This window comes from Ursus maritimus, unplaced genomic scaffold (assembly GCF_017311325.1).
Source record: "Ursus maritimus isolate PB19 unplaced genomic scaffold, ASM1731132v1 scaffold_21, whole genome shotgun sequence".
Classification (NCBI taxonomy): domain Eukaryota; kingdom Metazoa; phylum Chordata; class Mammalia; order Carnivora; family Ursidae; genus Ursus; species Ursus maritimus.
The window spans coordinates 41,818,799-41,834,999 of NW_024424564.1; the positions used below are offsets into that span (position 1 = coordinate 41,818,799).

Here is a 16,201-nt window from a genome sequence, read left to right on the forward strand (position 1 = left end):
ATGTATTTTCTTGGGATGGTGTTCAGCCTTATCCTCTGTCACTGATGCCTGCTTCCTTGGTGGGCAGCCATCACTTGGCCCAGTGGTCACTGGGTGAGGGCTACTCAGAGACTTCTGCTCTATTGCTTACCTTGGTATTGCTCCACCCAGGGAAGCCACAGAAATTTCCAGGGTCCTTTTCTGCACCCTCCGGAGGCCAGAGACCATGTGGGATGGAGTGGGGTTTCTTCCCAGCCATATCTGACTCCACCATGGATGCTTCCAGCCCTGTGGGTATGACCCATCCCATCAAGATGCCTATCTTCAGAAATTGTTCAGTGAGTACCAGTCTGTTTCCAAAGGCTCCCAGATGGAAGGCTACACATATCAAGCACCCATTTTTCTTTACCATAGTGAAGAAATGGATGAAAAGATTGATAGGCTGTTTCTAGGCTTCTAGAACATTCGCTAAGAGCTCTTTCATGATAGTACTCTTGGGGACAGTTTGATAGTGGGTCAATGGATACAAGGATCCTTCACTGGGGAATGGGGAGTCTCTTCTTTTTGCAAGCATCCCTAACCTCACAAGAATGCTTAGAAGAGGAAATATCCTCTCTCCAAAAATACTGGATTTTCTTTAAAGCCAGTGACTTCTTCTCGCTCCAGTTCTCTTATGGGCATTGAGTCCTATGTGAGGAGTGACCAAGTGGTGGTAGATGGAGGTATTTTATCAACCTGGAGCCTCTTCAGCAAGCCCTGCAGGGAAGTGGCTAGAAAAAGCAAGGAAGGATTCTGTATTAGCCAGGGGTCTCCAGAGAAATGAAACCAAGAGTATGTGGGAGGGGTGTGTGTGTGTATGTGTGTGTGTATTATATACATATAAGGAATTGGCCCACACGATTATGGGGGCTAACAAGTCCCCAGATCTGCAGTTGACAAGCTGGAGACCCAGGAAACGCCTGTGAACCAGGAGAGCCAATGATGTAGTTTCAGTCTAGAGGCCAGGAGGCTTGAGACAAGGGAGAGCCACTAGTTCAGTTTGAGTCCAAAGGCAGGAAAAAAAAAAAAAAAAAAAAAAAAAAAAAAAAAAAGAACCCCCCCCCACAATTTCCCAGTTTGAAGACAGGCAGACAGGAAGAATCCCCTTTCATTCAGGAGAGAGCCTTTTTGTTCTATTCAGGCCTTCAACTGATTGGGTGAGGCTCACCCACATGTGGGGCAATCAGCTTAATTCAGTCCATCAGTTTAAAGTTTATCTATTTGTAATCTCTACAACCAATGTGGGGCTCGAACTCATGATCCCAAGGACAAGAGTTGCATGCTCTACCAACTGAGCCAGTCTATTAGTTTAAATGTTAAACTCATTGCAAAACACTCTCACAGAAACCCACAATATTTTGTCCAGATACCAAATATCTGGACACTTCTGTGGCCCAGTCAAGTTGGCACATAAAATTAACTATCACAACTAGTTAATTTGTCAACTTGCCAATTTGTCAGCTTGGCACCCACCTGCCTCTCCTTAAACCATAATTAGTCTCCAAATGAAGACAATTACAAAGTCATAATTCCACCTAACATGGTATAACTATCCTGCATACAACCAAAACTACACTGACTCCTTCCCCAGGAGAGGAGGTAAATGAGTGATGTTTACTCTTGAGTGATGTTTGCTATTCTCCTTGACGTTCCATAACTTAAATACTACAATGTAAAATTAACAAAACTTAACTATTATGATATAAAGTTATTTCATCTTATGTTACATGATAAGGGAATAAGAGGGAGGAAAACATATAGACACACAAATATATTCATTACAAAATAAGGGGGAAATACTCATGACAATTACAGTCCTTGTTTACCTGTCCATATGGTCATAGCCAGTATTTCTAACTACCTCCTTCTACTATCCATTCTGTATTCCCTTAGACTTCAGCAAGTACCTCAGTCAGTTGTTCTTTACCTGGTGAGGTGACCCAGACCTTTGCTCTTGAAGGATCTGGACCATTAGTAGTCCTGCCTGAATTAGGTTGTTGTAGTTTTCCATTGGCTTTAGCCATAGGGCGTGGTAATACTAACAGGTGCTCTAGGGAATCTGCTGTATTCTCTTCCTTGCCTTCATAGTGGAACAGTGAATCCAATTTCCCCCTGGGAGTCAGGACCAACCACCAAGTCAGCACAGTAACTCCCTTCTTTGTTAATTCGGAGGCATGAGGACTCCAAAGTGGCTGGGTACCTGTCTTAACTTCCAATTCAATGGAATCATTGTGTCTCCGGGTAGATGCATTCCTCCCTTTGGAAGAGCCTGTGGGAACAGGAAGCAGAAATTTTGCTGGTGGGTCACTAGGGGTGATAGGGAACAGTGCTACTTTTATTTCCATCCCTTGATGCCTGGACGTATAAATTCCGGCTATAGGAAAAACAGCATCTATTGGACCCTGATTCAGAGCCTTCTGGAGAACCTTGCCCCAGCCCTCCAAACTAATGATATCTAGCTGGTGCTGTAACTGAATCTTCAAAAGGCCGTTCCACGGTTATATGGAGCCAGCTCCTTCAGGTGGTGGAAAACATGACAAGGCCAACGAATTCCAGGAGCATGGATCCAATCCCCACTTCTTTTGCTGTGAAGTGATTCCACGATAGTGGATAAATAATTCTGTAAGTCTACGGATGGTAGTTTTGGCAGAAGCATTGTGTGCAGGGAAGGCAAATCTGTCTGTAGAGTATGTGTCTATTCCAGTAAGAACAAAATGCTGCCCCTTCCATGATGGAAGGTATCCAATGAAATCAACTTACTACCAGGTAGCCAGCTGATCAGCCCAGGGAACGGTGTCGTACTAAGGACTGAGTATTAGTCTCTGCGAGTGGCACTCAGCAGTGGCTGTGGTCAGGTTGGCGTCGCCGAGTGGAAGTCCATGTTGCTGAGCCCATGCCTAACTTCCATCCTTGCCACCAGGGACACTTTGTTCATGAGCCACTGACGATGACAGGGTGGCTGGGAAAAGAGGCTGACTGGTGCCCAAACATGGGTCACCTATCTACTTGATTTTTAAAATCCTCCTCTGCCGAGGTCACCCTTTGGTGAGCATTTACATGAGACATAAATATCTTCATGGTTTCTGCTCATTTGGAGAAGTCGATCTACTTCTCTCTTCCCCAAATTTCCTTGTCACCAGTCATGTTCCTTACAGGTTTCTGACCATTCAGCCAAATCATTGGCCACAGCCCATGCACTGAGATATAAAATCACATGTCTGGCCACTTTTCCTTCTAAGCAAAGTCAACAACCAAGTTCTGCCCACTGAGAGGATTTTCCTTCCCTCCTTGTCCTTCAGGGACATCCCAGAAGGGGGCTGGAGTGCTGCCGGTGTCCTCTTTCTGGGGATGCCTCTATATCGTGCAAAACCATCTATAAACCAAGCCTGAGTCTTTCCCTCTGTCAGCTGATCATAGCGAACTCCCCAGGAGGCCACAGGTGCGGGCTGGGAGAGAGAGACGGTGTAGCCTGAGCAGGGACTGTGGGCATTTGGGCCACTTCCTCAGGTCACTTAATTGTGTCTTCAGGGCCTGCCTGCGTCCTGATGACGGAATGCTGCTGTGCACACCCAACGCTATGGCTGTGTGTGTCAGATAACACCCAGAGCATGGTAAGCAGTTCGGGCCTCGTGGTAACCTGATGGCCCGTGGTTAAGTGTCCTGTCTGTATTAAGGTAGCAGGCCACGAGCCGTTTCTCAAAAGGAGAGTAGTTATCCACGGGGATGGCAGGATTGTGCTGCAGTTTACCCATAGGGACCTACCAAAGGCTCCCGACAGCGTCTCTGTCTGCCACCGACACTCAAGCACCACCGGACCTGCTGGATCCCACGGTCCAAGTGTCAGAGCAGCCTGCCTGGCCTCCTGGACCCATTGCAGAGCCTTCTCGTTCTGGGCCCATAGCAGCTTTTGCTCTATGATGCCTTGCTAAGGCATTTCTTTCCCCTTAAAGTCATTTCCTTCCTCCTTCTACCTTTCTGTATTGGCTTTAGAGCCTTAGAGAAGTTAGGTAAAGTGCCCCCAAATAAACAGATAAATAAATGGTGAATTACAAAGGAGGAGCTTGGAACTAGTCTGACTCCGGAGTCCGTACGTAACCACTATACCGTGTAGTATACGCACATTGGTAGACTGCCCCCCACTTAATAATATATGATAAGCATTTTCTCACCATATGTTTCTCATAACATTAAACATATAAACATAAAAACATAAAACATAGTGTTTCTCATAACATTAAAAATTCCTCCAAAGCATAATTTTTGTGACGGCTGGATAGTCACTTGCGTGACCTTTTTGGCTATTACAAACAGCGTGCAGTCAGTATCTTTTTGCATGTAATTTTTGTCTGGCTCTCTAATTGTTTATTTAGAATAATCTTGGAACGAGTTGACTGGGTTAAACAGACGAACATTTCTGAAGCCCGGATTTCTTTCCACGGCGTTCTCAAATTCTTTTGTTTTGGGCACCTCTTGGGAAAGAGATGATATGATCTGTGCTGTTAGGCATCACTTCTAAATTTCCAGGTCCTCATGCAGCTCAGGGCATAGCTCCACATGCATACGAGACGTGTCGTAAATAGTCGGGTTGGTTGAAATGGCTGGAATTGAATCGCTTGGGGTGTCTTATTTTGTGCGGAGGAAATGAGACCCAGGTGGATAATGGCTGGATAAGAAGCAGGGGCAATTCATTTCGACCAGCTTGATCCTTGTAATTAAGGGGGAAAGTGAACATAAAAAGGGACGTATGTCCAGTGTCAACAGTGGCTGTCTCTGGACAGAAGCCATAGCAGACACGGTTGGTTGGCTGATCCTATGCCCATATTCCAGTCCCCAGCCCCCATGCATGATCTCTTTAATCCATGGACAACCTTATTCTCCACCGCCTTCCAGCCAGATGTGAGCGTATGACACAGTTCTGTCCAATGAGATGAAAGCAAATTCTGCTGAGCCAGACTGTCAGAGAAGCCATTGTATTCTTGATTTTTGAAAAGCCAGATTTAGGGCACCTGGGTGGCTCAGTTGGTTACTCATCTCCCTTCCGCTCAGGTCATGGTCTCAGGGTCTGGGGTCGAGCGCTACGAGCGCTGCGTCTGGCTCACTGCTCAATGCGGAGCCTGTTACTCCCTCTCCCTCTGCCCCTCCCCCCAAGTCGTGCGCTCTCTCTATTTCTCTCGCTCTGCTGTCTCTCTCTCTCAAATAAATAAATAAATGAATAAAAATATTTAAAAAAACCCAGATTTATGCATGTGATGTGATGAGCACTGGGTGTTATACACAACTGATAAATTATTGAACACTACATGGAACTAACGATGTACTGTAAGTTGGCTAATTGAATTTAAATAAAAAAATAAAACAACAAAAAAAAAAAAGAAAAAGAAAAAGAAAAGCCAGATTTAGCTGGCATGCCATTTTCATTTCTTTCTCCTGCTTCCTGTCCAGAATGCTATCTGATGCCTAAGGATGTGGCAGCCTTCTTGAGACCATTAAGGGCCAAACACGAGGACAAAGTCCAACTTGTTAAGGCTGGCGGGATGTTAATATTAACAACTGAACAACACATATTGTCTACTGCACTATTCTAGTGGTTTGCATATATTAAATTATTAATCCTTTCTATAGGCCTGGGAGGTGGGGTCTATTATTATTATTATTAAAATGACATTTTTAGAGCAGTTTTAGGTTCATAACAAAATTGAGGGGGAAGGTACAGAGATTTCCCATACATCCCCTACCCCTACACCTGCATGGCTTCCCTCACTATCAACATTCCCCACCTGAGTGGTACATTTGTAACGATGGATGAGCCTATACTGACACATCATAATTACCCAAATCCCTAGTTTACTTTAGGGTCCACTCTTGGTGTTGTACATTTTATGAATTTAGTCAAATGTATAAGGTCATGTATCCATTATTATAATATCATACAGAGTAATTTCACGGCCCTACACATCCTCTGTGCTCTGTCTATTCATCTCTCCCCCTACCCCTGGAAACCACTGATCTTTTCACTTTTTCCATAGTTTTTCCTTTTCTAGAATGTCATATAGTTTGAATCATACAGTATGCAGCCTTCTCAGATCGGTTTCTTTCACTTAGTGATACGCATTCAAGATCCCTCCTTGTCTTTGCATGGCTTGAGAGTTCATTTCTTCTTAGTACTGAATAATATCCCCTTGTTCGAATGTACCAGTTTTTTTATTCATTCACTTACTGAAAGATACCTTGGATTCTTTCGAGTTTTGGCAAATATGAATGAACACCTGGCTATAAACATCTACGTGCAGGTTTTTGTGTGGACGTAAGTCTTCAACTCCTTTGGGCAGATATCAAGGAGCACGATTGTTGGATCATACGGTAAGAGTACGTTTACTTTTGGAAGAAACCGCCAACTGTCTTCCAAAGTGGCCGTACCATTCTGCATTCCCACCAGCAACAATGGGGAGCTCCTGTTACTCCACATTCTCACCAGTGTTTGGCGTTGTCAGTGTTCTGGATTCTGGCCATTCTTTTTTTTAAGACTTTTTTTATTTATTTGAGAGAGAAACTGAGAGAGCACGAGCCGGGGTGGGGATGGGCAGAGGGAGAGGAAGAAGCAGACTCCTCGCTGAGCGTGGAGCACAACTTGGGGCTCAATTCCAGGACCCTGAGATCATGACCTGAGCCGAAGGCAGACCCTTAACTGACTGAGCCACCCAGGCACCCCAATTCTGGGTATTCTATTGGGTGTTAGAAGCATTTCATTATTACCTTTTTTAAAGATTCTTTTTCAATTTTATTTATTTACTTGACAGAGAGAGAGCCAGCCAGCAAGAGAGGGAACACAAGCAGGGGGAGTGGGAGAGGAAGAAGCAGGATCCCAACGGAGGAGCCCGATGCGGGGCTCAGTCCCCGAACGCTGGGATCACGCCCTGAGCCAAAGGCAGACGCTTAACGACTGAGCCACCCAGGCGCCCCAAGAAGCATCTCATTATTGTTTTAGTTTGCATTTCCGTGACGACATGGGCCATGGAGCTTCTTTTCATATGCATATCACTATCTTTGGTGACATGTCTGGTAAGGCTTTGGCCTGTTTTTTAAATCAGGTTGTTTGTGGTCTTACTACTGAGTTTTGAGTTCTTTGTATATTTTGGATAACAGTCCTTTATCATACGTGTTTTTTGCAAATATTTTCTTCAGCCCATGGTTTGTCTTCTCATTCTCTTGCTATTTTTCTTTGTGGAGCAGAAGTTTTTAATTTTAATGAAGTCTAGCTTATCAATTATTTCTTTCATGAATCATGTCTTTGGTGTTGTATCTAAAAAGGCATCTGCAAACCTGAGGTCATGCAGGTTTTCTCTTATGTTACCTGCCAGGAGCTTTATAGCTTTGCATTTTATATTCAGACTGGTCATCCATTTTGAGTTTATTTTAGTGAAGAATGTAAGGTCTGTCTCTAGAGTCACTGTTTTGCAAGTGGATGTCCAGTTGGTCCAGCACCATTTGTTGAAAAGACTATTTTCCTCCATCGTATTGCCTTCACTTCATTGTCAAAGATCAGTTGACTAGATTTATGGTGGGGGAGGTCTATTATTTTCATGACCACTTTATAGACAAGAAGACCGGAGAACTGGAGAGAGGTTAAGTAACTTTCCCAACGTCACACAATCGCAGAACCAAGATTTAATACTACGAGTTAACAAGAGCTAATTAATAACAGCCTCATGCCAGGATCCCTGTACTTAACCATGGTACAATAGAAGGTAGCAGAATAAAGTCCTGAAACCCAAGCTATAGAGTAGCTAATCCCCTAAGTCACATTGACGTGCCTTTGTGGTACATCACCTTTCCCCCTGTTAGAGGGTTAGCTCAGTGAGCACAGGGACCACACCCACCTTGTGCATTATGGTGCCTTAGTACAGTGCCTGGTACATATGAGATACTCAGTAAGTAAGTTGGAAAAAGATTGATAGTGAAGCCTAAATAAATAAATGTCATCTCCCATTCCTGCCTTACTTAGCATCACGCTGATTTGTATTCTCTGTGTATAGGCTGGCAAAGAGAGAGGGCAGGAGCTCTGTATTTTGTGGTCTTGTCAGTCTAACCTGGCACTAAAAAACCCCAAAACAAATGAATAAATCATCAAGCCCATGAACTGTTGAGAGGTAAGTGTACTTTTGGGTTTTTGTTTCCCGTGCCATTTTCTGTCCCTTTTCAGCCCTGTCTTTAGCTCTCAGTTTCCTACTTCCTTTTAATTCCATACCACCTCTAACATCAATTTATCCTTTTGATTTATGTATCTCATATATGCTCTTTTCTTCTTCCTTGTCTCTCCTTATTTCCCTGGACATTCTGCACGGTTCCTCTCCACTTCTGATAGAGTAATTTCTCTAAGGTATAGAGAACTGTTTGCTACCCTATAATGTACCCTTGCTTCTGCCCTCCTCGCCACTCATTTCAATTTCCTGGTGTGATTTATCCAGCAATCAGACCATTGCCCAAAATTGGCTTTGCAGAAAGGTTTTTAATGTGTTTGTCTTACTCCTTCAGGGACTGCTCCTGATTATCATACAGAGAAGCTCCGGTCCCCATTTTGCTGATCCTTCACTTGGACCAGATCAGCCACGTGAGCCATTTCGTTTAATACCAAATTGAGCTATTAATTCCCAGAGTAATGTGCAATATGTGGAAGGAGTCCTGTGCCTCTGTCGGCAGGAAGGGATTCTGCTTCTTGCGTGTAACACAGTATGCCTTTTCTCCCTGTGATGCGTCAGAGAGAGCGCTGGGACACAGGTGAGCTGGAGCCTCGGCTCATCTCAGGGAGACGCTGGTCTTGAGCAAGTCATTTGCTCAGCTTCCTCCCTGGACCTCAGTTTCCTAGCCCTCCGAGGGTTGAACTTCATCAACCCTAAGATATCATCCAGCCTTGTAATTCATGATTTCATAAATAAGAAATGGCAAAATAACTTACAAAAATCAATATCACAAAGGCAACCTCCATCAAATGTTAAGAAAAAGGCTCAGAATTCTTCCCATAAACATTTATTATGATATTAATCACATTCAATCTCATAGCTCAAGTTCAGAAAATTGGACTAAAGAACCGAATAGCAGGTCACATCAGAATCCAGCCTTCAAGGTTAGATTAATGATGGGAATCAAGAACAAAGGGCTCAAGTCCAACCAGTGACTTGGGTGGGGTGCAGGGGAAAGAGCTTCTCAGAGGCGAAATGCGTTCCTGTGCCTTTCCTAGTGCTGCTATTTGCGCTCTCTCGTTTCCTGACCCCTACCCTCCGCTGCCCTTCCTCTCCTTCAACAAACATATATTTTATATTTGTTATTTTTGTTTTGTTATATAAAATTTATTTAAATGTTTTTACAGGAAATTTCTAAAATAAGAAAGTATGTATTTTCTTGTTCCCCCATGATGTATTCAGGTACGCTCAGCCTTCCTGGGCTATAGCAATCTAACCACCAGGCAGCTACAATTGTGGTCCCAGGCCAACAGGTAAATGAACTCCTGACACTCTTCTGGAAGGTTCCCTCCAGGCAGTGATGCCAATGGGCGGGGCAGGGAAAACATCGTGGATGTGCAACCACATGACTTATTATCTGCATGGACTCCATCTGAAGTCAACAGGAAAAAAGAAAACATCATTTGGAACCCAGAAGCTCTAACTGCACAGGCTCAATTTAAGCCATTTACACATAACTCACATGTGTTCCCTCTAGTACACAAATCTTTCCCAACCCCCCCCTTTACGTCCTCGCACAGTGGATCCAGTTAGACCACATGGCTTTTTAAAAATATTTTATTTTTAAGAGGTAGTGGGGGGAGGGGCAGGGGGAGAAGGAGAGAGGGAGAGAGCATCTCCAGCAGACTCCCTGCTGAGCACAGAGCCCAGACGTGGGGCTTGATCTCATGACCCTGAGGTCATGACCTGAGGCAAAATCAAGGGTGGGGCACTTAACTGACTGAGTCACCCATGCACCCCCACACATGGCTCTTTGATTTCGCCTGTATGGAATTGCCTCATCACAAAGGAGGGATCCCTTAACTGAAGTCCAGCTGTTTTGATGGTTAATTTTATGTGCCATGGTTACCAGATATTTGGTTAAATGTTATTCTGGATATTTCTGTGAAACCGTTTTTTGGATAAGATTAGTATTTAAATTAGTGGTCTTTGAGTAAAGCAGATTATTCTCTATAACATAGATGGGCCTCATCTAATCAGTTGAAGGCCTTAATAGAACAAGACTGCCTGTCCCCAGCAAGAGGGAATTCTGCCAGCAGATAGCCTTCAGTCTCAAACTGCAGCTGTTTCCCTATTCCCAGCCTGCTGGCCTATCCCATCAGATTTTGGATTTGCTAAGTCCCCATAATCATGTGAACCAACTCTTTAGCAGAAATCTCTCTTTACATGTGTATATACATCCTATTGGTTCTGTTTCTCTAGAGATTTCTGACTAATACAGATCTCCAGGCTGAGTCTTGCACACAGAAAGCCTCTGGGCCGACAGAAAAAGAAAACCCCTGGCCTTGAAGTACAAGTACTGATAACGCAAGATTACACCAGTGCAGAATTTCAAGTCTTGGAACCAGGGCCATTTGCTTAGATGACCTGACTGGCTGGGAAGCAGAGTTTCAATCTTCTATGGTAATATTCGTTGGTTCTAGCCTGCCATGGCTGAGGGTAGGGAAAACATTGACTTGTTTTTATTTGCATATTGCATATTGTATCCATTGCCTTATCTACTCTTTATTCCTGAATCCATTCTCTTTCCTAATATGATTGATTCTTCCTCTGATCAATGCCACTTATCCAACAGTGCAAAGAAAAACAAACAAACAAACAAAATCCCCTATAATTCTATGGTCCAGGAATAGGCCCTACTAATAGATGGGCCTGGGCCACAAGGTAAATGGCAGTGCCCACTTACTTCGATTGGAAGAGCAAGTTTCAGAGATGGATCTTGAGGGGGTAGAGGAAATTACAAAATCAGTTTTGGACAAGTTTGCGATGCCTATTAGACAGCTAAGCTCAGAAGCAGAGTAAATGGTTTGTATAGGAGTCTGGAATTCGGGGCAGAAACTCAAGCTGGAGCTAGAACTTGCAAGTCATCTTAGTACATAGAAAGTGCATACAACGCATTTAAAGTCATGGGCAGGATGAGGTCCCCAAGGGAGTATGAAAAGAAGAGTAGAGACCTGAGGACTGCGTTCTGGGCACTACGATGTCCAGAAGTGGGGAGAGTGAGGAGGAACCAGCAAAAGAAGACTAAGAGACAGTGAACAGGGAGGTAGAACAAGAAAGAGCCAAGACTCAGAAGCTAAGTGTCAGAAAAATTTCAAGATGTAAGCCATCAACTATGTAAATACTGCTAACAAGCTCTAGAAAGATGAGGAAGGAAAATTGGTCAATGGATTTGCCAACATGAAAGTCATTGGTGACTTTGACAAGAGCAATTTTGGTGGAGAAGAGCCTGATTAGAGAGGATTCCAGAAAGAATGGGAAGAGAGACTGCTGACAGTGAATTTAAGTAAACCCTTCTAGTAGTTTTGCAGAAAAGGAAGGAGAGAGGTGGGATGTGGGATGGAGGAGGACATGGTGAGTCAAGGGAGGGTATCTTTTTACATAGAAGATATGACACAACGTGTTTGAATACTGATGGTAACAACCATAATACATTCCATTTATTAAGGAATGTGTATTTCATTTGCGGGTGTACCATAGTTTATCTAATCAGTCTGGCGTTGGAACACATTTTGTGTCTCCAACTTTTGATCTTGTAATTAAACATCTACATTTTACATCTACAATTAAACATCTATAATCTAAACATTTCTAGGTGCAAGGGAAACCCAACTTGAAAAATAATTGGCCATCCCTGGACCAATAAACGAGGGGGTGGGAACTCCCACTGGCCCAGGCTGGGTCAGGTGCCCAGTCCCACCTCCTCTAATCAGTGGTGGCGAGGGGGTGAGATAGGTGGAAAGATGACATTTCAACCATGGGAGAAAGAGAATTTCCACAAAGGTAAGTGTGTGTAGTGGTTGCTCTGGACAGATTTCAGAAAAGGTATTTATAACAATATCCCTGTATGCCAATCATTGTTTGCATTTCTAATTATTTCCTTAGGATAAATTCTTGAGTGAAATTAGTGGTCCAAAGAATATGAACCTTTTAAAGGCTCTTGCTACACTGTTTGCCAATCTTTGTGCCCACCCAGTGAGTCTGAGAAAATCATTCCATGCCCCTACCCTATCTCAGCATTGACTACTATAAAAAGAAAAATCAAGTATTTGAAAAGTGGGAAGTAATGTCTCGTTGTTATGATTTTAATTAAAAAATTATCATCGAGCTTAAATTCATGCAAAAATTCTCATTAACCAATATGTGCTTTAACAGTCCACTCACTGGGCTATTCAACATGGCGGAACTGAAAGGTGCCGACCCTCGCCTCCACTTCCTGTCACAGCAGCACTGCAATAGAATGTTTCAGAGGCCTGTCTCCCTTCTAGAACCCTCCAGCTTGAATTGTTGGAGACTCCATCCACCCTCTTCAGGGTCACAGTGAAGAGTAGAGGCCAAGGAGACGCTTGAGGAGCCTGTCTCAATTCACCTGAAAGTGAATTCCAGCCTGAGCTCGGGATGTCTTTTGTGTCCTCTGTTCACCTCGGTGAATTTTCCTGTCACCTGAAAGTGAACATGCCCGAGGCCTCAGAAAGTGGCAGCTGATAGCCAGTCAGCCCAGCTCAGTCTCCTTCTTTCCAGGGGCTTGTTCAGATGTCAGTATGATGCATGGGCCCCTTTCCATTCCAGGCACCTCTAGCCCCAACCCCTGAGTCCCTAACACATGAGCACTGTTCCCAGACAATTTGCTGCAGTGAGTGAGTTCCTCAGGAGTGCAAAATAAGCCTTTATTTCAAAAAAGGGAGAAGAGGAGGGGAAGTAAAGTTTCATCTTTAAAATTTCCTCTGTAAGTCTGAGGCCTCTGGGAGCTTTTCAAGCTCAGAGTTACACAGAAGAGCTCCATCCTTCATCTCACTGCTAAACTGCCCGGACTGGGGTCCAAGGACACCCCACCAGAATGTATTTTCATTCCTTAATTGTATTTGGGTAAGTCTTGTGATCTCTGTGCTTCCAAATTTGTAAAACAAGGAGAATAATGGGTGCCACTAATGCCTGTATGAGTGGATTTATCTAGCGTTTGCTTGTAATAGTGAATTGAGCATTGGATGACTAAGATGTATTGAATGATGTCGTCTATTTTCTGGCTTTTTAGTGGGTTAAAAACGAGGGGCCTTGAAAAGGTTAGAAAAATTAAATTTCTCCCCTCAGTATATATCAGTTCTGTAGTGAGACAAACGTGAGCTCAAATTTCTATTCTTTCTCTAGCCACAGCAACCAGGGGCAGATTCCCTAACCTCTCCTTGCCTCAGTTTTTCGCCTATAAAATGGGGATGTGAGTTGTAACTACTTCATGAAGTTGCTAATGTAAACACATATAAAATAATAATGCTATTATTCCTTAAGTTATCATTAGTTAGAGCTAAGGCTCTGGCATGAGCCGGACCGTGGTTCAAACGTCACATCTCCTGTTGATTTAAAATCTCTGTGCCTCAGTTTCCTCATGTGTAAGGTGCGTTTAAAAACAAGACCACCTAATCTCACAGGGATGTCATAGGGATTAAATGAAATAATGAAAGTAAAGTGCATGGTAGAGAATGAATGCTCTGTAAACACTAGTTATTTTATAACTGGTCCCTCTCCTGGGCCCACCTGGAGGTAAACTTATGAAGCTGGTAAAATATGTTATCTGGGCTCTAGTGCCCACCTGCCTGGCTCTTCAATGTCCCCACTTCCCCAGACATCCCCAGATGTTCCTTCTCCATCCCAGATCGAAACCCAGTTCAAGCTCAGAGAATAAATTCCACTTCATGAGACATCTCTCTCACGGGTATTTGCAACATAAGCCTTATCTTGAGTGGGAAAACAAGCCTCTGGCCACTATCCCAGGGACTTAAGGCACCACAACCAGGTGAGTATGTTCTCAAGCTGATGGCTATTTTAGTGCTCTGAACATTGCAGTACTTGGTGGGGCTCTTGGAGGAGGCCAGACCCAAACAGAAGAGTAATTCTAAGTCAGGTGTATAAGGTGATGTGTCAATTAGGAAACGTGTCCAGCTGCAAATAGCAAACAGAGACCCAACTACAACCAAAAGGGGTTTATTCTTTCACATACAAGAAGCCTGTGGGCTGACATTTTAAGGAAAGGATAGTATCTCTGTGACAGCATTAGGGACCTGAATGTATTTTCAGCTATGCCATCCCTAGCTTGTAACTTCCATCCTCAAAGTAGCTCCATGGACCCAATATGGCTATTGGAGGTCCAGCCATCACATCGCCTTTCCAAAAGACGAAAAGGAAGGGCAAAGGTAAAAACAACAACAACAAAAAAACCCAACAACAACAACAAAAAAACCCTCCTGCTGAGTTAGTATTCTTTAAGGAATTTTCCTGGAAGCCCCACCCAAAGATTTGCATGTCCATCTCCCTAGTTGCAAAGGAGGCTAAGAGAAGTAGACTTTTAGCTGAACACATTATTATCCTGAATAAAATCAGAGTTCTGTTCATGATAAAGAAGGTGAGAAAGAATGATGGGTAGGTAACTTTTGTCTCTACCACAGATAGTATTTCTTTTAAACCAGCTACCTTCTTTATTTGGTTTTGTTTTTCAGGGCTAAAGGTGGACATAGGCTAATGCACTTGGCAGAGTTAGGTCATCACCAAAAAAATAAGTGGTTTTCCCCCAGCTGATTAGTTTTCTTTCAGCCAGATCAAAGGTCAGAATTATAGGAGATGCAAAAAACAAAACAAAACAAAACAAAAAAAATGACACTGTAATTTTCTCTCCAAATTCCTAACCATGCCTTTAGCTTCTTCTCCCTTCTCCGTAGTTTCACTGCAATTTGGTTTTTAAGCCTGAAATTGCTCCTATCAATGTCCCTTTGACTTTCCCAATGGCTAGATTTCAGGGATCCACTTTAGTCCTTCTCTTTCTTGAACTTGCTGTTGCTTTGACACCAGTGACCACTGTGGTCTTAAAACCATTGACTCAAGCTACTCAGCGCTCTTTCAACTCTTTCTTCATTGTCTCGCGGACCTCAAGGTTCTATCCCAAACCCCCCTTCTCCTCTTCCTCCAACACACTTTCTGAGGAATGTCAGTCACTCCAATGACTATTTGCTATTGCTGCCAAATCTGTTTTTCCAACTCAGACTTCTCTCTTGAGATACTACATGATATGTTTGGAGGCTTACCAGGCATCTCCACTTGGAAGACTCACAGATAATTCCAACTTAAGTTCACAACTGAGCTCACCCTCTTTTCCCTCAGATCTGTTTCTCCCTCTTTTTCCGGTGAGGGCACCCCTACCCATTCCAGATGCCCAACTGGAAACTTGGTAATCATCCTTTTCCTTGTCTTCCCTCCCCACAAGCAATCTCAAAATCCTGATGTTCTCATTTCCTTCCTACCCCTTGAATCTGTCTCTTCCTATTTCCCCTTCTGTTATGTTGGCTTTCGTTTGCATGGTCTCTCTCATGGATTTTGCAATAGCCCCCTTCCTGACTCCTTTCCTTTGTCTCAAATTTATTGTCCCCACTAGTGACAGCATTTACTTTTTATTATTTATTTATTTTTTTAAAAGATTTTATTTATTTATTTGACAGAGATAGACACAGCCAGCGAGAGAGGGAACACAAGCAGGGGGAGTGGGAGAGGAAGAACCAGGCTCATAGCGGAGGAGCCTGATGTGGGGCTCGATCCCATAACGCCGGGATCACGCCCTGAGCCGAAGGCAGACGCTTAACCGCTGTGCCACCCAGGCGCCCCAGCGTTTACTTTTTAAATACAAATATGGTTTGGTTGTTTCCCTGATGAAAGTCTTTCTATGGCTCCCACTTAGGCAGAGATTAAATTGAAAACTTGGGCATGACACACAGAGATCTTCATGATATGATCTCTTTTGCTAGTATTGTCTTGCTTCCTAACATTCTCTACTGAGTGTTTCACCACCAAACCTATAACCTGAAGTCCTACATTGATCAATTAGTTTAATCTGTTCATTAGACAAATATTTATTGACCTAGTGTTCTGAGCATGGGGATACAGTAGTGAAGAAAATAAAGTCCCTG

At 43.5% G+C, this 16,201-nt stretch overlaps 1 pseudogene; it reads right to left on the reverse strand.

The window, feature by feature from the left end:
• Positions 1-1,856: 1,856 nt before the first annotated feature.
• Positions 1,857-8,635, reverse strand: LOC121104365 (annotated as a pseudogene).
• Positions 8,636-16,201: the final 7,566 nt, after the last annotated feature.